The sequence below is a fragment of the Microtus oregoni genome, unplaced genomic scaffold, assembly GCF_018167655.1.
Source record: "Microtus oregoni isolate MIOR12 unplaced genomic scaffold, Mior012 000083F_ref0000379, whole genome shotgun sequence".
NCBI classification, from domain to species: domain Eukaryota; kingdom Metazoa; phylum Chordata; class Mammalia; order Rodentia; family Cricetidae; genus Microtus; species Microtus oregoni.
Window position 1 is genome coordinate 4295659 of NW_024544543.1, and position 26769 is coordinate 4322427.

A 26769-nucleotide genomic window follows, 5' to 3' on the forward strand; every position below is an offset into this window, starting at 1 on the left:
CCCAGACTAGCCTCCAACTCATGAGACTCCTACCTCAGCCTTCCCAGTGCTAGGTTATAGGCATGAAACACGCTCATCTGGAATATCTGTTGCTTGCAGGATGGTCAGCAGTCACCAAATACTGAATAAACGGGTGAAGTGAAAGTTCGGGGATCAACTGCGGGTTCGGGGTCCTTTTGTAAAGACAAGGAGGATGACATCACCTCTGGCAGCGTTTGCCTCTCAGAACTGGGAACTTCATTGCTACTACTTTTAGGGATGTCTCGCATTTTTCCAAAAACATATTTAATTTTAAAAACAAAAATCAGGTAAATTTTCCACAGTTCAACTTTCCAGAAACAAGCCAGAATTTGGCCTCTAGCTTATCAGGAAAGTTGAACAGCAATAATTTCATGCAGACATTATTCCTCTCTGTAGGAGACAGAAAACATTCTTGGTTGTACACACTTAATTCTCTAAATCTGTTGTGCTTCTGACATCATTTTATTTCATTCCAGAGGTCTGGCATGCAGAATTCATCTCTAAAACTCCAAGTTTCCAAACTGAGATGTGCGGTTGTTGGGCTTAGGTTGGGATTTATAACCAATTTGATCATTAATCATTTATTCCCGGCTTTTGGGGTCACTGCTAAGCCCAGTGGCCCCTTCTCCATCACTGGTTCCTACACCTTCCACATCTTCCTTCTGTTTCTTGCATGTCTCCAAGTCCTTCCGAATGCTCTCAAACTCATCAATGTCATCGAGCTTGAGCTCCAAGCCTGTTGGTTTCCGCCGCAGCATACTGGTCAGCGCTGGCAGTCACACCCAGTGAGCTACGGGCTATCAGAAATGGCGAGAGAGGAAAAAACTTAGGGTGGCGAATCTCAGCTACAAACAGATGAATTCAATTCACAGGACTATCCACAGGCTCTAACCAGGTCCTAAATGGTGAATCATTCACTAATCAGATGCTTCCTGTGCTGAGCTCTTTTCAGGCCTCTGCAATTTCCCAGAACCTCAACTCCCACCATGACGCCATTGCTGCACGGCCCGAACTCTATATGGATCAGTTTTACATAAAATAAAACAAGTGAGAATCAGATTTTGGTGTTTTATATGCAGAACTAACAACATCCCAGAAGAGGTTGCCAAAATGATGTAATCAGTTTTTTGGGGTTTTTATTGATATATATATATATACATATGTATATATATATATATTGGTTCTCTTTAGTCTTATCCCTGATGGCTAGATTTTAGTCTTAAAAATAGACTCCCTCAAATATTCTCAATATTTACTTTATTAAAAGATTAAGGTTCAATTTTGTTAGTTCTCCTTGTAATTAATCCATATGTATGAAACATATTCAGTGAACTTTAAACTTAGGCAGAAGTCCTTACCTCAGGAGTCAGCAGCAGATCTCTGTCTTCTTCCCTGCCCATGTTGTGTTAAAGTCCCAGGTTCAACAAGAGCCTACCACAGGGTCAAACCTCTGCAATCACCCAAATCAGTCCCTGTACACAAGTAAAGACTGATGGCCTTAGAGCCATTGAGTTCAGTCTACATTCAAATCATAATGTGTTACAAGTTATCTCTGAGGCTGGTATTCCAAAATAAAGTCCTAAAAACAAAAATATCAATAAATAAAAATGCAGGAAGTGAAAATCTTTATATTTCCAACTTTTTCAAGGATAAGTTGCTTTACTTTACAATAGTTTGAAAATGTGCCATTGGTGAGATTGATCCAGTGCTGGGATAAAGAATATGTTCTGAAAATCTCCTTTAGAAAGATTGATAATATTAACCTCAAGCTATTTTAAGTCCCTGTCGATCTTTATGAAAACAGCCAAGAGATCCATTTGTTTTCCAAAGAGTAGAAAGTCTCTGTTACCTTTTGTCAACCATGATTGAACAAATGACTTCGGGTCAAAGTGATTCAGCTGTGAAATGCCCTGGTCCTGCCAGCCCCTGGAACACAGACTCAAAAAAGGGGCAACCACTTTGGACCTGAGCTGCCCATGACAGCCGAGGGGGTAACTAGTCTTAGTCAACTATTTTTCTTGGACTAACACCATTATAGACCATCACAAGCCGAGAATTATTAGGGGCCAGTGAAAGGCTACATGGTTACATACAGCCAGCATGGTTGGTCAAAGTCTTACACGTTCTGTCAGACTACTCTGTCTGGGATTCCATTGTTTCTTTCTATGCCAGGCATGTAAGTATATGATAGTTCTGGTGAAATACCCACAGCCGTGATTCTTTGTTCCTTAAAGTTACTGGAGATCTGTCCATAACACTGGGTAAGTATGACACACACCTGGGCTTGCTCACAGAAAGAATCTGTTTCTTATTTTCTCAACTCTAATTTTGTATGATCCACTGGTGCCAAACATTATAGAAAAAGGTGAAAAACTTCTCAGTGTGAGACACCTATCTTTAAGTACTAAAGAGATCCATAGGATGACTCTCACTCAGATGTGACTCAATCTTTGTCTGTCTTTCTCTCTCTCTGTCGGTTTATGCATGCTTACACACAAGTATATAATAAACTTGCTAATTCAACATCTCTTTTTATATTTTGCATAATAAAAGGTAACTAAAGTTAAGAAAGTAAATTTTCAGCACAATGGAATCAAACCCAAAATTAATGGCAAAGAGTAAAATGAATATATCTCAATACACAGAATTTTTCACAGAATACACAGAATATGAAGATGAAAAAGGAAGCCTTTGTGTGAGGGCAGTACATGTATACATGCTGGTGTGCATGCACATATGAACACATGCTTGTGGAGGCCAGGGCATAATATTGGGCTGTGAATTTTTTTCATGAATTTTCCGTATAACTTATTGCTTTTAATGTTGTCTTTTCTTATTTATTTTAATTATTTAATCAAAATTTTGAGACAGTCTCTGAAAGGTATGAAAATCACTAGGTAAATTAAATTGGTTGACCACCAAGGCCCATATATTCACCTATCCATTTGTCCTCCGTGCTGGGATCACAAGACCTCTCCACAACATCCTTCACATGGAAACTTAGGATGGGTTCTGGGACCAAACTCCTATCTTCATATGTGGGAGGCAAGCACTACACTGGCTGAAGCATTATCTCACACTCGACAGCATAAATTTAAAAGAACACACTAAGGATGACTAGAGAGCATCAACCCCTCCATTGAGGCACAAATTTATAATTTAGAACAGACAGTATAGTTCCAACAAATAATCTAAGTGCAGAAACATTTTAAGTATTAAAAAATCAAAATAAACTCAGAGCAAATAAAAGGCCTGAAACTGGAAGCCACATGAATTAATGCAATTAAATGCAATAAGAAAAAGAGAAAAAAATGCAATGTAAAATTTATTCTTAGAAAGATGGAACCCCAAAACCTCTATCTAATAAGACTGGCAATAATGAGATAAGCACATATTATGAAAAGTCACTTAATTCATAGCACCAATACTATGGACTCTATAGCCAGGGAAATGTTTGAGTAAAACATTTGCCAAGAACTGTGGCATATACCTCTGATCTCCACAGTCAGCAAGCAGAGACAAGAGGTTTATGGTAAGTTTGAAGCCAGCTAGAAACCAAGCAACAACAACAAAATACCCAAAACAAACAAAGACAAAAAAATATTGTGGACATTATTTGACAACTAGAATGAAACTGACTGATTTCACTTAAGTACAAAGGCCTGACACTCACCTGGTAAGGAGATTACAGCAACCATCAGGCTATTTAAGTTCAAGGTAGAGATAAAGCTATGGAAAGACAAAAATGCAAGTCCAAACATTTAATGGCACTTCAACAGTATCTGTACCCAAAAACATCTAGGAAAAAGAGACTGTGCTGGTTTATGCCAAAGCAAAAAGAAAACCCCAGAGAAAGAAAAGCAATGTCCTTTGTTATGTCACTAAAAAAACAATCCAAGAAAATTTTGTTATGGACCACTCTTGATAACAAAGGATGCTGGAAAGTGGTAGTTGTCTTCCATGACTTATAACAAAGATAAAAATCCCTTGAACTCAGCTAAGTAATAATCCCTGTGAGAAAGTGGATGAGTACATTATCACATTTTCTACCTTTTATGTATTACAAAAAAGAAGAAAAGTAAATATTAAATGAAATAAAATATATAATCATGCAAGAATTTGTAGTGTTACCAGTACTCTACACTGACAATAGAAAAACTATAGTAGGGGCTGGAGAGATGGATCAGTGGTTAAGAGCATGTACTATTCTTGCAAAGGACCCAAGTTTAGTTCAAAGCACCCAAGTCGTGCAGCTCATAACCACCACCAACTCCAGCTCCAAGGGATTGGATGCCCTCCTCTGGTCTTTGGAGACATTTATACACAAATACATATGCATATAGACACATACACATAATTAAAAGATAATATTTTCCAAAAGATCATAGTAAACAAAACACTATAGTAAAAATCGATTGCAAAAAGGCAGAATATCAGCCAAAATATTGATATTGAATAATATTCTTGTCAAGAATTTATGGACTTTATAAGCATGTATAATTTTATAATGACTCAGAATTCTGAACCCCATTTAAGCTCCAAAAGGTAGAGATATCCACTATTTCCTCCTACTGCTTGCTTAAAACACAACTGAGGGAAGTTCAGGACATTGTCGGTTATTTCATAAGCTTACAAATGGAAAAATATGAGAACGGTGATATAATACAGACACATGATATCTGGATCCCTGGAAGCTTAGGTTTGAAAAATTACATCTTGCTTTTCATTTAGGGTCTCATTTAGATGTGCCCAAATAGAAATTATATCTAATAAAAATGGTGGTATGAGACTCATGCGAAGCTCCTATGCAGGTGTACCCCACCTGTCACCAAGTACAGGCAGGATAAACAAACAAACAAGCAAATGAGTAGATAGACAGACAGACAGACAGACAGACAGACAGATAGATGATAGATAGATGATACATAGATAGATAGATAGATAGATAGATAGATAGATAGATAGATAGATAGGAATAAAAATCTATGACTGTCCAGTTCCTTCAGTTTTGGGGCTCATGCAAGCTCAAACACCATTTTTTTTCCCCCAGACAGCATTTTTGCCAAAGATCCCCAGAATGATTTCGGCAGAGCTGCAGAAAACTCATCTTTTCTTATCACTTAGAAACTGTGTACTGGGAGCCACAGAGCAGAGTGATTAAGGATCAAAGCTCTGTATTGGATTACAAGATGAGGTCACCTCCAAAGCATTATTCATGAAATGCAAATTCATAAAGGAACAAATTCACTTTCAAAATTTTTTCCCAAGAAATGCTGACCTTCAGTCTTTATCGAGCACCAGTTTCCTCTGAATATTTGCTATTGCCATCGCTCTGCATCCCACTGATGTCTATGACCTTAAAACAGCCCTTACTGTCCTGGAACTTTTGGCTGCTCAGCAGATCGTCACTCTGCCCTCATCTCTTCTTGCTCCACAGAAGGCAATCTGCACATCCAACTCCTTATCTCTCATTCTTTCTCTCTCTTTTCTCTCTCTCCCTCCCTCTTTTTTTTCCTTGCTAAATAAAAGTCTTAAAATTAAGTTTCCACATAAACTTTTCAAAATCAACCAATTCTTTCTCTGAATTTGAGTTTCACTTTAACTATCTCAAAGTGCTAAGAATTCTGTGTGGGAAGGTCAGCAACACAGAGGACATCCTTTTACACCAGCACAGGGGACAGTGTCCTACAGCAGCACAGGGGACAGTGTCCTACACCAGCACAGAGGACAGTGTCCTACAGCAGCACAGAGGACAGTGTCCAGTGTCCTACAGCAGCACAGAGGACAGCCTCCTACACCAGCACAGAGGACAGCCTCCTACACCAGCACAGAGGACAACCTCCCACACCAGCACAGAGGACAGCCTCCTACAGCAGCACAGGGGATAGCATCCTACAGCAGCACAGGGGACAGCCTCCTACACCAGCACAGGGGACAGCTTCCTACACCAGCCCAGGGACAGCCTCCCACACCAGCACAGGGGACAGCCTCCTACACCAGCACAGGGGACAGCCTCCTACAGCAGCACAGGGGACAGCTTCCTACACCAGCCCAAGGACAACCTCCTACCCCAGCTCAGAGGAGAGCGTCCTACACCACCACAGGAACTAGCCCATCACCACAATTGTTGCAACACTATTTTAGTGGCTAGGTGTTGGAAGCATTTATGTGATCTTTCCTCACAACCTCATACCCTCTAAAAGAGATATCTGAAATAGTGAACTACTGTCTCGGCAGATGAGAACTTGATTTGTTCTAATGGCAGTGAGGACTGAGCTGACATTTTTACTTCCTTTCTGTGCATGGCAAATGAGACATAAGGACTGATTTATCAAAGAGCCTGTGCCACCAAGAATGAGCAAGACACAGAGAAAAGTTCATGTTGCACCAAACAAGCTGCTAATTTCTTTTCCATTTCACTGAAACTGTGTTCTACGTGTTTGTAACATCTGGGAAAAGAACGAGTGTTCCAACCTGTTCAGCTTCAGCAACTTGTCAAGGTCAAACAGAAAGAGGCAGATCTCAATCTCCCAATCTCCTTCCTCTCTCTCTCTCTCTCTCTCTCTCTCTCTCTGTGTGTGTGTGTGTGTGTATTGTCCTTCCCTCTTCATCAAAACTAAGACACTGAAGGCCGATCTGAAATTCATGTTTTTAATCATAGTTTTGCTCTGATTCGTTTGTTGCAGATTTCTGTTGCTGTTTCTCAAATACTACTCCAGAAAGCACTTTGACTGCAAATTTCTGTCCTCAAATTTGTATACTTCTACTGCCATTGACATGGAATTTATAATTTAAATGTTGATCAGAGAGTTTTCCAAACAGACACTATAATGGCAGCAGCCCTGAGACATAGACTTAACTTTTTTTTTTCTTCAGAACTCTGGCCTCGTGTGTTTCTGATGTGTCACATGACTCTCACCTGACACTGTCTGTGGCACCTGAAGCAAAGGTTGGGATTTAGAATTAAATTAGAATTTAGAATTAAGCTACTATGCTTTAAGGATGTCATGTCAATTTGCCATTCAGAAGTCACTGGTCACTCTGAGTCCTTTGTATATTGTTGCCTCATAGAAAACAATGTGTTTCTTTGGTCAATATTGGAAATGAATCACTTGTTCCGGATTTAGTAGCTTATTTTATAGATTAGAAGACAAAATGAGATGGGCCATGCTGGTGCATGCCTTTAAATGCGACACTTAGGAGGTAGAGACAGGTGGTTATTAGGGATTGAGACCACGTTGGTCTACAAAGTGAGTTCCATGGAAACCAGAGCTGCTTAGAGAAACCCTGTCTCAATAAAGAAAACAACAACAACAACAACAAACAGAAAAAAAGAAGACGAAATGAATTTGATGATTTGACTATAAATAGTAACTTTGAGACATTACTTTTCAAGAACACGGATGTTGTCCATATGAAGTATTTTATTGAGCAGACTGCTTATCTGCTATTCCTTTTGCAATAGTGAAGCACAGCTAAACCATTTCTCATATGTAGATTCTTGTATCTATCTCATATATAGATTTATGTATGTTTTTAGCATACATTATTTTTCTAAGCTAATAGAGCATGCTATGACACTTGTGCATATATACAACACGTTTGATCCTGTTTGTCCCTCTATCACTCACCCCCAGATTACAGTTACTTTTCTTCTCAGGATTCTTTTCTGTTTTATACGTACTTAATGTCTTGTTCTTCCTGCATTTAAGTTTTTTTCTTCTCATTGCAACATGTCTTGGCCAACATTTTAAGATTAACATATATGCTCCAAACTCCAACAAAAATTCATGTGAATTTTTCTGGCCATGATAAAGTATGTGAGTATCATTCCTTGAGCCTTTCACTTGGTTTGAGCTCATCTATAATCATAGTCTGGATATGTTGTCCCACATAGACATTCTCATAACCTTCTACTTTAGGAGCAAGGTGTCATGACCCGTGTGTCTTGTTGTGATCTCAGAATCTAGGCCAATTCCTGACATATAATATAATATAATATAATATAATATAATATAATATAATATAATATAATATAGTTGTCAATTCCTGATCTCCATGATTATAAGTATGATATGAACCTATCCTTCCAATGCTATAATTTGCTCATTGTGAAATTTGTTTTCAGAATGGAAAACATTGATAATCATCAATAATTTTAAATTCATGTAATATTTTCTTTAACACATAGAATGTATTCATATGTTATAGCAATAATGATAAATGTCTGCAAAATAATACAAATATACTTAAGGTAATGTGGGATGAGATTCAGTTAGAAACAGACTGGGAAGTGAAGGTTCTGTCATAAAAATAGTATGTTATTTCTTTATTTCACTTAATTTTCAGCAATATTCTTTGATTTCTATTTAAAATAAGGATGAACTGTTCTCTCAGGAGATACATCTTAAAAATAGGTGGCAAAAAACTCACATCTTTCAGGTTTTGATTTTATTTATCTTAGAGTGAAAGAGCTTAACCTGGAATGATGGCTCTAAACTTAAATAAAATGCAAGCTACATATGTGTCAACCCCATGTAATACCAAAACCCAGTCTGAGGGGTACAGGTTCTGAGACGTTACTGTAGGAGAGAGTTGGCTTTCAGAAGTAAAAACCTCCTGCCTGCTGCCTTGCTGATAAGGTTTCTTTGAGATGTTTAGAAGAAATCTAGAATGGTAGCAACAATCAAAGAAAATTAAAGATTTCTTAGCAGAAATGAAAGCTAGAAATCATGCATATGATATGTGGTCCTGTTCTACCTCCTTATGTAAATCATACCATATTTATACACTTGGATGCAAAAATGACAACTCTCCTTCCTTTGTCAGTTTTCTGTCTTGCTCTATCCCACTTTGATCCCTAAATCAGTAAATTACTGTAATCCAAAGCCTACATCTACCGTTACTGTAAGACAAAGCCCACATCTACAGGGATTATTTCTTTGTCATTTGTTATGTCTGTAACATTGAGAAGTCGTTTTCCATTACAAATGCCATCTGTTCTGAGAATCAGAATCATCATGGATGACACAGGATGAGAATCTATGGCAAGATTCGTCATCATAGTTTATAATACACATGTATGGTTTCTGTGGGGTTAGTGCTTGTGGTTCTGGTCTTGGATGCTATTATGGAACATCTAAATTGAAGAAAAAGGCAGAAGACTTGAGATGTTTGGAACAAAAGAGACATGAGTTTTCATATCATACTACTGAATTGACATCCAAGGAATATGGTTTGCTGCAGATGCCAAGAGCCCAGCTCAGGAACCTAAATTTAAAATGGGAAATTAGAAAAAACTAGGCAAATGGTGTGCAATTGTGAGATGAACCAGTTCTGAGTCCTCTGGGTAAAACTGTTTAATGTTAATGGAACCTGACTTCTGTTTCCTTGCTATCTCTTAGCCCTGAAATGTGCCATCTCTCAGATTCCAATTGATTCTGGAACCAGAAGTTGTGGAGAATGTGGGTTCCTTTTGGTAAGAAGACAGTGGAAAACTCTCCCAATAGCCTGAGTTACCAAAAGAAAGTACACAAGGAAACCCATTTCCAATTATTATACATATGAAAGTATCTTTAAAACATGATTATGTCCAAAAGTTTGCTTGTTAAGTGAACTTAAACCTTATGGAATGTATATTGTGTTATGGTATCTTCAATATGGGTTGTCGTAATTATACCTGATAAATCTGCAACACACTTTGAAGAGAAAGCACAAGGTCTGAGAAAAGGAAAATTCCCAACAGAAACCAAGACAATATAGGTGATGAGTCTGATAAGTGTGTTATAACAAGAATGCAGATTATGGAGAGAGAGAGAGAGAGAGAGAGAGAGAGAGAGAGAGAGAGAGAGAGAGAGGATGAACAATTTGTGCGCTATCAAGATAAGAAAAGAAAGATGGCAAAATAGCAACAATTATTATATTTTTAACATCAAAATTGCCCTCAAGAATGGAACAGAATTTACCCCAAATCTCTAACTGAAAATCAAAAATGAAGGAAACAGAAATCTTTCTAAATTTCTGAAACTGGGAGTTTATACAATAGCAAGTTGTTGAGAGAATAATGGAATCTATGCATGTGACCCAAAAAGAAAAAAACCGACTTTCATATAAGCTTTTGGGTTCTTAATAAAGCTTGCGGATTTCTACGTACACAAGAAAACCTGGTTCATGATGTACCTCTGATTCTGAAGGAGGTTGCTCTTTATTCTCGATAAATACAGAATATCTGTGGGATTTCAAAACAATAAGAAATGGATTTGTGCTCATTTTCCTCTGCCTGATATCAAAAGCATGCACAGTGTATGAGTGGCTGTCACCCCCAAAGCTCCTTCATTGAGTTTAGCCAAATTTGTAGGAAAAGGACAGTTCTCACAGCCAAGGTTAAGGTAAAAGAAAGTTTAAATTCTCATTCTTTCTACGATCTCTAGTCTGCATTGAATCCAAGACCCTGCCAGTAGTGATGACAATAATAGCCCCTTCTTAGCAGTGACTGCAACTGTCAATTTGACAAGGCCTCCACTGGGATAATAAGAAGCTCAAGCTGTGGACAGATGATGGAGGGAAGGGGCCCACATCCAGCCTGATTTCTCTCAGGAAAGCACATGACAGTAGTGTGTGCTGTAATCATGTTTCCTGGCAGTCTTCTGGTTCTTTCCCTCTGGAATTCCTATGTGTAGCTCAAGGTAGCATGCAACAGAAATTATATGTGTGCATAAAGAGAATATGGCCTGCTCTATAGAGGGCAGAACAGTTCCTCTGGTCATAGACCCAACAACATTTATGTGAGTCTGGCATTCATTATAGAATAAATAAAGAAATAGAAATAAAGCTCATCAGAAAGATATCAATGAGCAAATAAAATATTGGAAATGCTGATTTATTCCCCAACATTCTGTCATAACTATATATCTTCATCTTTCCTTCCATCCATTCTTTTCTTCCTTCTCTTTTTTCCCCTTTCTCCTTTTCCTTATCATTTCTTCCCTCCTGTTTTTCCTTTTTTCTCCTTTGTCCTACCTCTCTCCTTTCTTTCTGCCTTCCTCTCTTCCCCTTTCTTATTTTCTCCTTCCCTTCTATCTTCTATTTCTTCCTTCCTCCCTTCCAATTTTCCTTCCTCCTTCCCTCCTTTCCACTGCACCTCCCTTCCTTTTTTTCCTCCCTCCATTCTCACTTCCTCCCCTTTTCCCTTTCCTGTTTCCTTCCTCCTCCCCGCTAGTATCAAACAACAAGGACAATGATGCCTGAGACAAGAGCTAATAAAGCAAGCTCTAAGGTGTCCAACTCATTATCTTTGAAGGACTTTCTTTGAAAGTTCTATCCAAAAGATATCCATGAGAATCTAAAGATGTAAAAACTACAAAGATACTTGTGTATTTGTTGTAATAGCCAGAACATGACTCAAAACTAAAACTAAACAACAATCTTGGTTTGTAAAAGTACTTTTTAAATTATAAGAAATATCTGAGCACTTGTTTCTGATTTTCAAATAAGATACATATTATGGCAATCCAAGCCACAACCAAGGCCAAAGGCACCAGGGAACTTCCAATTATATTCACAATGAGGCACTAGTACATACACTTTAATTACAAGTTCACAAATTTATTCCGGGATGTAGAGAAAGTGAAACTCATACCTGGAACTCACATGATGCAGACTGGCATAATCCCCTGGACAAAAAGTAAGGTTTCTTCCTTTTATAGTTTCTTAACTTATGCAAACATCTTTTTCCATTTTTTTCTCTCTAAAAAAAATTTCTGATGAATCACAAAACTCTATGGTCATATGCATCAGGGCTCACAGCAACTTTACTCATATTAACACTAAGCTACAAACCACATAAATCTCTATCAATAATAAAAAATATAAATGTATTTTATATACACACAAAGGACATATGCCTCACAATAAAAATAGTTTAGTTAAATATAGTTATAAAATTATATGGATAAATTAAAAATTACTGTGCTGAGTTAAACAAGCTATATAAGACCAAAGACTCAATTATTAAATTCTTATAAATAAAGCACAGAAAATAAAATATCTAAATTTTCAGAAATTAATTGTTGATCATTTGGAACTGACATACAAAAGGGGTCAGTTATGAACGGCGGATTATAACGGGATGCAGTAAATATTTTGAGGGTTCCTTAACTTGATTTAACAATGTAGGTTTCAAAAATGTTTATAAATAATGAAATGCACGAGATCATTTAATTTGTGTGGATGCACCACACTGTGTGTCTGTTGAACAGTGAGTCTGTTTTTCATTCAGTTGATGTTAAGGGAAATAATAGCAAAGTGCGAGGGCTTGAGAAGAATTGTAACAGAAAAGAGCTGGTAGGAAATGCTAAAGAGAAATTTAGAGGAAGAATGGATGAAGAGATTATGGAATATATACACATTAGAGTACTACTCAGCAGTAAAAAAACAATGACTTCTCGAATTTTGCATGCAAATGGATGGAAATAGAAAACACTATCCTGAGTGAGGTAACCCAGACCCAAAAAGATGAACATGGGATGTACTCACTCATAATTGGTTTCTAACGATAAATAAAGGACATTGAGTCTATAATTTGTGATCCTAAAGAAGCTAAATAAGAAGGCGAACCCAAAGAAAAACATATAGTTATCCTCCTGGATATGGGAAGTAGACAAGATTGCCAGGCAAAAAATTGGGATCTTGGGGGTGGGGTGGGATGGGGGTAAGGGGAGATGGGGAGAGAAAAGTGAGAAGGGGAGGATGGGGGGAACTTGGAGAAAAAGGAGGATTGGGATAAAGGAAGGTTGGATAGGGGAGCACGGAAGCACAATTCTTAGTTAAGGGAGCCACCTTAGGGTTGGCAAGAGACTTGAACCCAGAGTGGCTCCCAGGTGCCCAAGCCGAGGTCCCCAGTTAGTTCCTTGGGCAGCTGAGGATAGGGAACCTGAAATGACCCTATCCTATAGCAATACTGACGAATATCTTGCATATCATCATAGAACCTTCATCTGGTGATGGATGGAGATAGAGACAGAGATCCACGCTGGAGCACTGGACTGAGCTCTCAAGGTCCCAATGAGGAGCAGAAGGAAGGAGAACATGAGCAAAGAAATCAGGACCACAAAGGGTGTACCCACCCACTGAGACAGTGGGGCTGATCTATTGGGAGCTCACCAAGGGCAGCTGGACTGTGACTGAATAAGCATGGGATAAAACTGGACTCTCTGAATGTGGCGGACAATGAGGGCTTCTGAGAAGCCAAGGACAATGGCACTGGGTTTTGATCCTACTTCATGTTCTGGCTTCGTGGGAGCCTAGCCAGTTTGGATGCTCACCTTCCTGGACCTGGATGGAGGGGGGAGGACCTTGGACTTTCCACAGGGCAGGGAACCCTGACTGCTCTTTGGACTGGAGAGGGAGGGGGAGAGGAGTGGGGGGAGGGGGAGAGGAGTGGGAGGAGGGGGAGGGAAATGGGAGGCTGGGAGGAGGCGGAAATTTTTTTTCAATAAAAAAATAAATAAAATAAAAAAAAGAGAGAAAGAGCTGGGATTGAGAAAAAATACCAGGAAGAAATACAGAGTTATTTACCTTGCTCCTGGAGACTTTTGTCCAAAAGAAAGCACAATAGAGGGAAAAACTGAAACTTAAAAAGGAAGTATGGACAAAATTATAAAATGAGTATATGTGTGTGTGCATGCGTGTGTATAAACGCCTGTATTTTTCTCTCTTCTCAAATACAAAAGTTGGTGACTCAACACTTAAGGCCAGAGACTTTATGTTAAGAAATAATAAAAATTAAAGCATATTATTCTAACCTGAAATGAATACACTGGAGAAGGAAAGGACAAGAAGCTGAGATTTCTAGAGTTAGTAGTCATACTCTGTCTCTTATGACTGTGAATCTGTCTGTCCACTTAGCTGCCTCAGGCAGGTTACAGAGCCATAAATCTACAGTCTCCTATGTGAGAAGATAAGAACACTCTGAACATCAGAAGAGTTAGAATATATGTCCAAATCCCCAGTGCACTTTCTAAGATAAATTCCATATGCAAATATGATTTTCTATCTTTCTTATTGTACAGAATCTCTCCAAATCAGAAGAAAACATTCCTGAGTTTTGTCTGCAGATTGTAAAGTTTTTAAACCTCTAACAAACCCCCAAGTTGACAGACTGATGTTAAATCAATCTAGTTTCTAAAGAATGGTATAAATAGCTACATATAGGTAAAGTTTGCCTGTTTTAGTTGAATAATAGCTAAATTGGTTGTTTTCTTCCTAAGTTGTGTAATTAAATCTCAGTTTTAGTGATTTATATTAAATAGTATGGACACGTGTATGTGCCAAAGGTTGACAAGAATAGAGTATGAATTCATGATTTTATTGGAAGAATTTTCTGTAAACAGATACAGGAAATTCTTGAATTGGGAAAAAATTATTTCTCAATGCTGACCCATGAATATAGTTCACAAGAGGTATTTAGAAGCCAAATTACAAGAATTTATAGTGAGAAACACAGTGAATTAGTTGTAGAAGTGTGTAATACAGAATAAGAAAAATATTCACTTCCCTAATCTCTCAGGGAAAGTCCAGTCAATTTTAACAAACAGATGAAAGTATTCTTCTGGATTAAACATTGGAGCCCTGACCAAAATATCCTGTCAGGAACATTCATGTTGAAATTTGAAGGTCGTCTGTACTTGGAAATAGCAATGGTACCCTGTGGCTATTTCCTCTACAGAAGGAAGGAGAGTCGTGAAACTCAAAGAGTAAATGAAATTTACATACTCAGGAAGTGATGGCTTTGCTAATCTCCAAGATCCTTCTTAATCCAAACAAATTGACAATCAAGATAAAATAGCCCAAGTCCACCCTGCTCAATTTGACACCCAAATATACCTCCTTTTAAGTCATGACCATCCACCTCTGGCCTCCACAATTCCCTTTCCAACTGCAGAGTGCAAAATATATTTAGTATATCTTTAAAATTTCTTATCTACAGTCATTATTTCTCATATTGTTTAGAATTAAAATTCAGGGTTGGAGAGATGTTTCAGTGTCCAAGAGAAACTGCTGCTTTTGCAGAGAGCACAAGCTCAGCTCCTAGTAACCATGTAGGATGCTTCACAATCAGTTATAAATATAGTTCCAGAGTCGTTGACACTCTCTTATGGGCCACAGGGGGAGAAAGAGAGAGAGAGAAAGAGAGAGAGAGAGAGAGAGAGAGAGAGAGAGAGAGAGAGAAAGAGAGAGAGAGAGAGGCTGACAGACAGACAGACATGAAAGAAAAATAAGTAAGGTTTTAGCCAAAAAACACTTAAGGTCATGCTCAACCTTCTTAGCTATCAGGGAAATGCAAATCAAAACAACTTTGAGATATCATCTTACACCTGTCAGAATGGCTAAAATCACAAACACCAATGATAGCCTTTGCTGGAGAGGTTGTGGAGAAAGGGGTACCCTCATCCATTGCTGGTGGGAATGGAAACTTGTGCAACCACTTTGGAAAGCAGTGTGGCGGTTTCTCAGGAAATTCGGGATCAACCTACCCCTGGACCCAACAATACCACTCTTGGGAATATACCCAAGAGATGCCCGATCATATGACAAGGGCATTTGTTCAACTATGTTCATAGCAGCATTATTTGTAATAGCCAAAACCTGGAAACAACCTAGATGTCCTTCAATGGAAGAATGGATGAAGAAAGTGTGGAATATATACACATTAGAGTACTACTCAGCAGTAAAAAAACAATGACTTCTCGAATTTTGCATGCAAATGGATGGAAATAGAAAACACTATCCTGAGTGAGGTAACCCAGACCCAAAAAGATGAACATGGGATGTACTCACTCATAATTGGTTTCTAGCCGTAAATTAAGGTCATTGAGTCTACAATTTGATATCTTAAAGAAGCTAAATAAGAAGGTGAACCCAAAGAAATCCATATATCTGTCCTCCTGGATATGGGAAGTAGACAAGATTGCCGGGCAAAAAAATGGGATCTTGTGGGTGGGGTGGGAGGGGGGTAAGGGGAGTTGGGGAGAGAAAAGTGAGAAGGGGAGGATGGGGAAACTTGGGGAAACGGAACGATTGGGATAAAGGAAGGTTGGATAGGGGAGCACGGAACCACAATTCTTAGTTAAGGGAGCCATCTTAGAGTTGGCAAGAGACTTGAACTTAGAGGGGCTCCCAGGTGCCCAGGGCGATGTCCCCAGTTAGTTCCTGGGGCAGCTGAAAATAGGGAACCTGACATGACCATATCCTATAGCAATACTGACGAATATCTTGCATATCACCATAGAACCTTCATCTGGTGATGGATGGAGATAGAGACAGAGACCCACACTGGAGCACCGAACTGAGCTCCCAAGGTCCCAATGAGGAGCAAAAGGAGGGAGAACATGAGCAAAGAAATCAGGACCACAAAGGGTGTACCCACCCACTGAGACAGTGGGGCTGATCTATTGGGAGCTCACCAAGGGCAGCTGGACTGTGACTGAATAAGCATGGGATAAAACTGGACTCTCTGAATGTGGCAGACAATGAGGGCTTCTGAGAAGCCAAGGACAATGGCACTGGGTTTTGATCCTACTTTATGTTCTGGCTTTTTGGGAGCCTAACCAGTTTGGATGTTCACCTTCCTTGACCAGGATGGAGGGGGGAGGACTTTGGGCTTTCCACAGGGCAGGGAACCCTGACTGCTCTTCAGACTGGAGAGGGAGGGAGAGAGGAGTGGGGGGAGGGGGAGAGGAGTGGGAGGAGGGGGAGGGAAATGGGAGGCTGGGAGGAGGCGGAAATTTTTTTTAATAAAAAAAATAAAAATAAATAAAAATAAAAAATAAGTAAGGTTTTAAAGTCAAAACCCATAAAGCCAGGCATACTCTCTTCTCGACTTCTCCATTTCACTCTGTCTGTTGCTGCCATATGTTGTCTGACCCAATCGTGTCTTCCTTAGAAGATGTATAACCTATGCTTTCCCTTCCAGTTCTCGCTGTAAAGGCAGTGAAAAACAGGCAGTCAGGCAGAGCCACAGCCTGAATATGGACTACCTTGACACTGTCACTACAGACTAGTCTATTCCCTAGTCACCCATCCTTTAGCTGATTTCTCACTTTCCTCTTATTTGTAAACACGGTTGTTAGCAATTCTAAACATGGATGCCCTATTTATCATATCCACCCAACTACCCCTTTCCAATGCCTTCCAGTTCCTCCAGCTACATTCATCTCCCTCTTTCATGCTGTCTACTCATTCTCTTCTTCCTCCTCCTTTTCCTCTCCTGCTTCTTTTGGTACCCCACTGAGTAAAATCAGTGCTGCCCATATGTGCATGGAAGTACATCCCCACCAGTAAAATGCAGGTTAGCTACAACCTACTGTGAGCCATAACACCAAGGAAAACTGACTCTTTCTTCCCCAGGGGCCATCAGTTTTCAAGGACTAGGGTTGAGGCCTCATGAGCATCATTCTGATACATGCCGGAGTGCTGATTAGCCTGCTTTTGCACGTATCTTGTGCATGCAGTCACAGTGACGTGAGATCATTTATATATGTTACCCTCGGGTCTAGAAAACATTCTTTCACAGAAATCTTCCCATAACCTCCAGCCCTTGTGATTTGTCTCCCTTTTCTCTTCAGCAATATTTTCTGAGTCACTGTAGGGAGTGAGCACAGATGTCTCATTTATGGATGACCATAGTTCATGTATCCTCTTCACTTTGATCAGTTGCAAATCTCTGCGTTAACTGACATTTGTTGCATAAAGATGCTTCTGTGATGAAAGGTGAGGATTTTACTAGTCTATAAGTGCAAGGATAAATAAATATTTATAGGCAGTTTGATACTATGTCCCTTTGCAAAATAAGAGTATAGACCAATAATCTTCCCAGCCACAGATTCTTGGCCAGGCTTACAAAATGATCCCATCATGTATAACAGATCTAAAGTCTAATTAGAAAGCTGTTGGTCACCACCATAAAATTTGTGTCACTATTGAACCAATGGGCATTATACTCTCAGGCTTCTTACTATTGTAATTTGTGAGGTATATACCTGGATAATACTGTTGGTAGGTTTTTGCCACCAGCAGCCTGCATAGCTGCTCCTGTCACTATACAAGCTAGCCATCAGGGAAGATATTTTCAGGTCAATTTGTTCAAACTGATAATCAGTCACCTGTTAACCAAAAAATACTACAGAAAAGCAGGTTATAAGCAAAATAGAGATGCATTGTATACACAAGCAATATTGTTACCAGGAATCAGTGTACAAGTCTGATGTTTACAGATTTTTGGTATCTTATCCAGAGAAACGAAAAAGAAGAGCTCATACAGGTTTGCAAAAGAGCAAAAGGGAAGATTATACAGGAATATGCTGTCAAGATTAAAAACAGGCCACAAGAGAGAACTTAACCTAGGGACTCACCTTCAGCCTATGATCCCTTTTGCAACATCCAAAGGAAAGAAGGGATGGTTCCTAATGGGCATAGTGAGAGTCATTCTCTATATTGATTGAAAGATTCAGTAATATATTGATATTCAGTCATATTACACACCCTTTACCATAATGCATTTGACTTTAATTATATGCATAGTCAATTATGCAGACAAAAAAAATGGTAAATACAAGCTCTTTCTCAAAGTTCACTGTTGTATCTTAGTGTTCATGCACCCAAAAAACAGTTCAAGCTAAGTGGGACCTCCCGTTCTTTATATTTGGGTATATTGGAAATGTATATGAAGAGAGATTCTTTAAATGTCTTTATTGTCAGAGGCAAAGGCACTTACTATTGTTCAGACAAGGTTGCATATGTATCTTGATACAGGAGAGGTTCTGGAAGGGCTGAAACCGCAAGATTGTATGAACAGTATTTACAGGTAAAGTAGTTAGTTGCATTATTTAGAAAGAACCAAACAGTATCCCAGGCTACCAAACTATTCCCTGTTTGAAAACCCAGTCCCCAACATAATTCTATTTCTGTCTTGAACCTAGTAAACAACCTTACTCTTCACGTTCCTGCTGGTATGCTGATCTTCGGAGCTCCCAAGAGATGACCCATTAAGTTCAACATCCTCACATACCATATCTTCAATGGCATCACCAGGAGTACTCCACAAAGCTGTCCAAGGCATTTCTCAACCCAGGCAAGAAAACCGTAAAGAATTACTACCAATAAAGATTTAGGATATTAATGTGCATATTTCATCATGAGAGTGGACAGACAACTGACATGACTGACTCATTTCTAGATCCTAATATTGAGGAAGACAGTTGCAGGATATGTATTTGGACATCTGGAAAGTATAATTTGGGAAAAGTTGTAGGTAAGAGATAGAGATGAACGTTAACACAGGGAGGTGATGAGAGAATTCTTGTTCCACTATAGACAGCATGGACAGAATAGAGGTCTCAAGCTCAGAAGCAGAGATGATGCACTTTTCTCTTTTCACAAACTTCTCTTACGGCTGACCACACGTCAGCAAAACACTGATCATCTAAGAATGTCTGTCGCTTCTGCCTCCATGATGTCAGTGTCTGTAAAAGCTCTCTTCTTTATGTGTCTTCCTTCTTCCCTTCTGTCCTACAGGAAAGGATGCTGACAAAAAGTGAAATGATTTTATATTTCCAAGGCAAAGGGACCTCTAAATGACCTTAGAGGCTCACACGCACCAGTCACAACTCCAGGATGATCTGCGAGCTTGTGGTTGACAGATATCACCTGATGGACTGGAAATCAATTTGATCAGATGTTTTTATGGATTATCGTGGCCTTGGCTAATTACAAAAGATTGTCTCCCTAGATCCCAGAGTTTCCAGAGCTGACTTTGAGCAGATGTACAGAGGATTAAGTTGAAGGCCTGACAGTTTTCTCTAATTATCTGTCGCAAGGGCAACTCTTAGTTCATCTTGACATTTATGTCAAGAACAGACTGAACTTTTATTTCTTAGACCACACACCTTTTCCTCCACAGTTATCTCTGTTTAGATAATAAGTCTGTTCACATTCATCATAATTTACATAGGGTTGGAAGAAATGGCAAATATGAAGAAGAGGAAATCTGGTTTTTAAAATCTAAGGCAGGCAGATAACATAAGAACTGTGATGAACAAGAAGAAAACAGATGGTGTATAAATTCCATCACTGAAGTTTAACTGTAAAGCATGGGTTTATAAAATGATTTAACCAAAAAAGAGGTAGTAAGATGACATACTTAAAGAAGAGAAAAAGCAAAAATGATTGTGTTATATGTCTAGGTCTGCATGATCTTTACCCAACCTGATAATAAATATGCTTCACAAAAGTCAGGGTTCTCATCATTGTGCTAAATAGGATCATTTGTTTGGAGCCTCAGAAAATGTCTCCAGAATGATTTTGACCAAATCATAGTTGAAATAAATGTTTTGCTTTGCCCAAAACAAGGTTACTTTTTCATGATTATTCAACGGAGAAAGCTTTTCTCAGGAATGTAAGTTATCATTAAAGCAATATTGCTGCAAAGATGAGATTCAGATGTAACTGAAACTGTGGAGCACAGGTCCTTGAAACTAAGTCCATTTGCACATGGGTAAGAAAGACAATTCATATGGACAGTTTTGTGCGGAAATAATAAAACAGAAACAAATGGCAGGACAATGGTAAAAAGAAGCTAAAAGTTCATCAAGATGTTAGACAAAGGGCTTAAGAGATTTCTCTCTCAATGATTCATGTGTTGTGCATCTAGATTTATTTTTCAAACTCATGACTGGCAAGACATATTACTGAGTGAAGAATACAAGCATGCATCATATAGAAGACAATGTGCTCCTGTAACCATGAGAATTCTGATCTACATGAATTAATCTAGAGAAACTGTTGATTTGGGGGAAAGATTCAAAAATAAGAATAATGTTTGACAAAGAATGGCAATGTCAAAATCTACTTGCATTTCTCCTGAGGCACATAAGTCTAGGATAACACCAAGATTCTATAAAGAGCAAACATCTACAATATCAATGTTCCAGCAAATGTTTCCAAGGCTTAAGCAAACTATTGTATTGTATGCTAGAGACCTAAAGTGAAGTATTTTTTTTTTTATTATTGCTGAAGACATCACATGTATTTCAGACCTAGGACCAGAGGACTCTTGAGTTGAAACTAACCTGAATGCCTTCTCCTTGAGAACTAGCTTTCATGATACAGGACGGCACCATGTAAACTTCTAAAGGAAGAAAGCAGCCCACTATCCCCCACCATCACTCCCCAACTAAGACACCTACGAATCTCAATAATGACTAGCACATATACTTTGTGGTAAGTAACAACTCTCTAATAGGACTTAAGACTCACTCAACAAGAGGGAAATCATCCTCTGTACTAGAAACCTAACCAAATACCCAGAGCTTGTGTACCTTTGAAGAAGAACCTACAACCACTTCTTAACTGAAGCAACATAATCCATAACTCCACTCTAAATGTGTGTCCTTACACTCACACATACATATAGTTGTCACCTTTCATCAAAGAAATTTCTTTTTCGCATTGACAAAGTAAAAGTATAACAATCAAAATACAGAGTTTTAGAGCCCCGTTCCAGTGGATATACCTTCAAATAAAGCAAAACAAAATACCCTCCCCCAAATAATCCCTGCACTTAATGGCTGTGAAACACCATGGAAGAGGCAGAGGATCCAAGGATTTGCTATGTAATTTTGTCCCCAAGTAACATCAGCAGTTATACCCGTGACGTTTCACCATCATGTCTGCCTTACCGTGAGCTGAATGAGAAAAAGAATAGACTTGCAATAATGGACAAAGACCGGGGGCCTCAACCCTAAATAAAGAATTGCAGGTGACAAGGAATGCTAAGACTAAGGGAAATAGTCTTCGCTCAGAGAAAAAGACACCTGTCAGCTATCTCATTCCAAATGGTCTGCCCTGAAAACACACACATGAGAAGCATCATTCAGACTGAGCACCTTATACTACAAAGTGTGGGTGTGTGAGTGACTGTGTGTGTGCATGTAAAAACAATTAATAGAAAAAAACAAGATTACATGAATTTGAGAATGTGTTAAGAAGGGTGTATTAGAGGTTTAAGAGGAAGGGGAAGATAATGTGATTATGTTGCAATCTTAAATGAATTTTTAAAAACAGACCACAAAGAAAAGAAGGTAGAGTTTGTGATATCAAGGCACACTGTCTCATCTATATAGTTTCCTTCATTACCTGTAGAATTTAAGTTTACATTAATAAAATATTAAGCATAAATTAAGATTTCATTTAATTTAAAAGGTCCCATTTATATTATAGTACAAAAATATCACATCTGAAAAATTCACTCAATGAAAAAACAAAATGTTAACACCTGGTGTTTCAATTTCAAATTTCCAGCTAATTTTAAGATTTATTTATTTACAGGATAAAAATGTCTACAAATAAAATCTTATGTACAACTAATAATCAGTTATGGTAGGAAATAAGTAATAAAATAGAATATTACTGAACAATTTACCTGCAATGAACAATGTTTGCACTAAAACACTATCCCTCTAAGTAGTTTCTTCAGAAGTAATGAAATAGAAATAGTCGTGTGCAAGGTAAATGATAACCAGTGGCCTATAAGGTGCATCATCACTAGACCTTCAAAGAGAAAATTTGTATATATCCATTTCAGAAACTACATCATTTAACCTGACTCACAGAGGCATTAGGGAGATTAACTGACTAGATAATTTCACAAAGTGCTAGACAATAAAAGATAAGATAAATGACAAGGATTATTGCTTTAGACCTTTGCAAATGCTAAAAGACCAAAGTTAATGTTTTGTTTCGTTTTCCGCTGTCTAGGTATCTCAAGTTCATTAGCACCAGGAATGGGGGTAATGGGAGGTAAGAAGTAGCTCCAGCGGAGAAAGAGTACAAGCTCACATCCCAGGGGAAACCAAAGTTGTTGGAATTTATTAGAGCATTTCTCCACTTATGAAGAGTTGAGAAACACTTTTCCGTGAGTGTTTGATGCTTCTTCTTAACTTACTGGCAGAAACACTGGCCTGCTTTGTTTTCAATTATGTGTTCAATGATGTCTGTACCTTAAAGGACCGTGAAGATGAAAACCTGCTCTCTCCATAGTCAATGGCAGGCTTACTTACAATCTTGGATGATGTATGATCTCATTTGTGTATTCTACAAGGTTTCCAGACTTTATTATGCTGGGACTGCCTCTCTTTGGTCTAGTTTAGGTTTATATTTTCTGATTCTCTGTCATGCAATGTGAAGTGAGGTTTATGGAAATGTTGACAGTGCAGCTACTGATGCTTCTCAGTGGAAAATTCCTTAGTCTCTGACACAGTGGCATCCCATAACTGCTTTGAAAATCTCTGAAAGTGTGGCAAGCCAATGATTATCATGATGGTTGGGTAAAATAAAAAAAAAACTCTTTTTAATTCCTTATTCTTAGATGTGTACATGCAAAGGAAAACAAGGAAGGTGACAAAAGTCAAAACAAAAAAAATCTACTTCAATGGGAATTTCTTCCCTTATTATGCAAGAATACATCTATTGAATCACTCTCTTTAACTTATGCCACTTAAGAATTTCATTGTGTGAATTGTAATATATATGCATGCATTCATATATATGCATATGTATACACACATGCACACATGTATATATACATACAGATAGATAGATATAGATGTGTTACATATAGATATAGATACATGAATGCCCTGGCAATGCTAAAGTGTGCAAGGCAGCCCATATATGGTGGTTCTGTTGAAATTGACCATATTGTGTTTCATGGTCTAAACTAATGAAGACAACTGACAAGGTCTCTTCCTCAAGAAGTCACCAGATATCATTACAGATGGTTGTAAGCCACCATGTGGTTGCTGAGAATTGAACTCAGGATCTTTGGAAGAGCAGTCAGAGCTCTTAACCTCTGAACCATCATATATATATATATATATATATATATATATATATATATATATGTGTGTGTGTGTGTGTGTGTGTGTGTGTGTGTGTGTGTATACATATATATATAGTTTCTGTATGAAAGAAAAGAAATATATTCCTTTTTCTTTCATATAGCCATCATGCTTACCTTATCTATTGTCTTTCAAAACTAGTGTCTAACTCAAAGGACTTGTTCAGTAAGCCCATATGAAAGGTGGGCTATAGACAATCTCCCAGAAATCCCTTCTTATTACACTTACGGGTGTCTCATACTCATCACTCAAAGGTATGTAATTCTGTGGGAGGAGGGGAAGCAGACTGCAGCAATGTCAGTATGTTTCTTGATGCATCCTCCCCTACAAGCAAGATTAATTTTAGGGATAAAATTAGGGACATCACTACTCTTAAGAGAGATAAGAAACATAGATAACAAAGCAAAAACAATGTTATTAAATGGAGTTTAGAGAAAACTGAGAACCATCCTCATGACACTATGGAAAATTAAACACCAGTGTTCAGGGATCATTGCTTAGAATTGTCATTTATAGTTACAAATGTGAGCAGAGCTAAAGCTTCCATGTTAAACTGAGAAAAACACGAAGGCAGTTAACATAGACCCTGTGCCCTATTTGAAGTGCCTCATTATTTGACACGCTGGCTTATGTCTCAGAGTTCTTAGGTAGGGGCAAATGGAATCCTCAATAATCAACAATGAGATGAAACAAATGCCAGACCAATAAAGATCTAACAAACTGGGCAAGTCACAATGAAGTCTAAGAGTGGTAGCTAAAATTGTCTCATAACCCTAGACACATTCATGATTACCTGGATTTTACATTGCTGAAATATATATTCTTGGATACTGACAAAGGACTTCCCTTAAAAGACTTGGATTTTATGATCATTATTTTAAGGGAAATAGTTATGAATAGAATTTTATGAAGCATTGACCCTACTGTAGGTAGAAGAATTTGGATATTCCCTGGGAGCTCAGTCTTGCTCCTCCCATCACTAAATAGCTTTCCTCCTTACCCTCTACGAAGCTTAAAGAGCTTTGGGGTGAGCTCTGGACAACAGGGGTGATAACTCTACTTGACCTGAGCACAGAAGAAAAGAACACCATCACTTGTTTTTAAAGAAACATATAAACCATACAGGAATTTGCTTTTGCTTTTTTTTCAAAATGTTTTCTTTTTCTCAAGAACAGTATTTTTGAACTCATTGTTGGTGACAAAGTTCTTCATTTATAGAGACCTTTTTTATTATTGCAATGCTGCCCCTGGATTTTACCACCATGCTAGAATTCTCACCCCAAGTCATGAATTCATACATCCAGATATTGCCAAATCTTTTTTTTTTTTTACAGCACCCTCAGTGGCAGCTAAGGGACTATGCTATGGACTGCCTAAGGTATGACAGTATTTCTAATGCAGCTGTGACATTCTGAAGGACTGGTCATGTGTCCTTGACAATTTCTTGACCATTCTTCCCATTTCTGTAAAAGAAGTGTCAGAAATTCATTTTGTTGTCTCAAAGACCTGCTGAGCCTGAGGGATGTGCAGCAGACACTTTTCCAGGGGATGATCAGAAGGCTCTTCAGGGATGTTTTTGAGCTCCTCGGTATAAATGTTTTAAAAAGTAGAATGTGGAGCTTTCTTTTGTACAACTTTTACCTTAATTATTTTAGAAAGCTATAAATACTATGGTCACAGTATTTATGGCTGTGTGAATAGACTGTGGTCTACCACAGCAATGCAATTTAATTTAAGACATTGAAGGAATGCAGAATGTTAAGAATCACACACAGAGAAGAAATTCATTCTGTGAAAAATCCCTAGCATGAAGTGCAGGGTGTTGTGGCATGAGGAATTGAAGGGTGTAACTTATGTTACACAGTGAGTTTGAAGCTTGCCTGTTCTACTTAAAGCCCTCTCTCAACACCTATCTCCCAATAGTGAGCTTGGCTACACTCTACATTATGTTTCTAAGGATTTCCAGTTCTCCAGAACTTCAGGTGAATTCTTCTTTTGAACTAAAGACCTATAAGACGTATTAATTCCATAGGAGTCAGCCTCTTACATTCCTCCCATATCTCCAAGACTCAATAAATTACAGGAATGGGAACAAAATTAAAAAGATAACATAACTGCTGTTGTTAAGTAAATGAAAATTTAGCAAAGAAGTAAGCTTCATTTATAGAATTCAACAGCAAGTTATTGTATGTCAGAATAGATTTATATTTCTAAATTGTGCTTAAGCATTCTAGGAGGACCTTTCCTGTCAGGTGGGATTAGAGACTATTCATCTGGGCACTCTGTCTTACAAATAGGTAGATTTCATGTTTGGATAATATTTAAATATTATTTTTCTTGGATTTAATAAAACTTAAAGTGTTGCCTAAAAAAACTCATATGTGTACAATTTAAAAAAAGTTTTAGATTACAATAACATAATTTCCTCCTTCCCTTTAATCTATTCAAACTCAAACATCGTTTCTTGCTCTTATTCAAATTCATGGTCTCTTTTTTCTTTAATTTTTCACATATATATTGGTGTGTGTTTGCTCCTAGATACAACCTGCATAGTCCCTCTAATGTTTCTTGTATGTATGTTTTCAGAGATAACCATTTGATATTGGATAACCAGTTGGTATGCTCTTCCTTGGGGAAGACTATATTACCCACTTTTAGCAATTCTTTTTTGCTTGTAGTTCTTTGTCCAGGACTGAGGCCACAAAAACTTTCTGCTATTCATATTAGCATATTTATTAGTGTAGTGTGTGTGTGTGTGTGTGTGTGTGTGTGTGTGTAGTAATTGTGTGCATAC

General features: G+C 38.2%; 1 pseudogene; it reads right to left on the minus strand.

Annotated features, from left to right (window-relative positions):
* Positions 1-384: 384 nt before the first annotated feature.
* On the minus strand, positions 385-1020 carry LOC121441915 (annotated as a pseudogene).
* Between the last annotated feature and the right edge of the window lie 25749 nt (positions 1021-26769).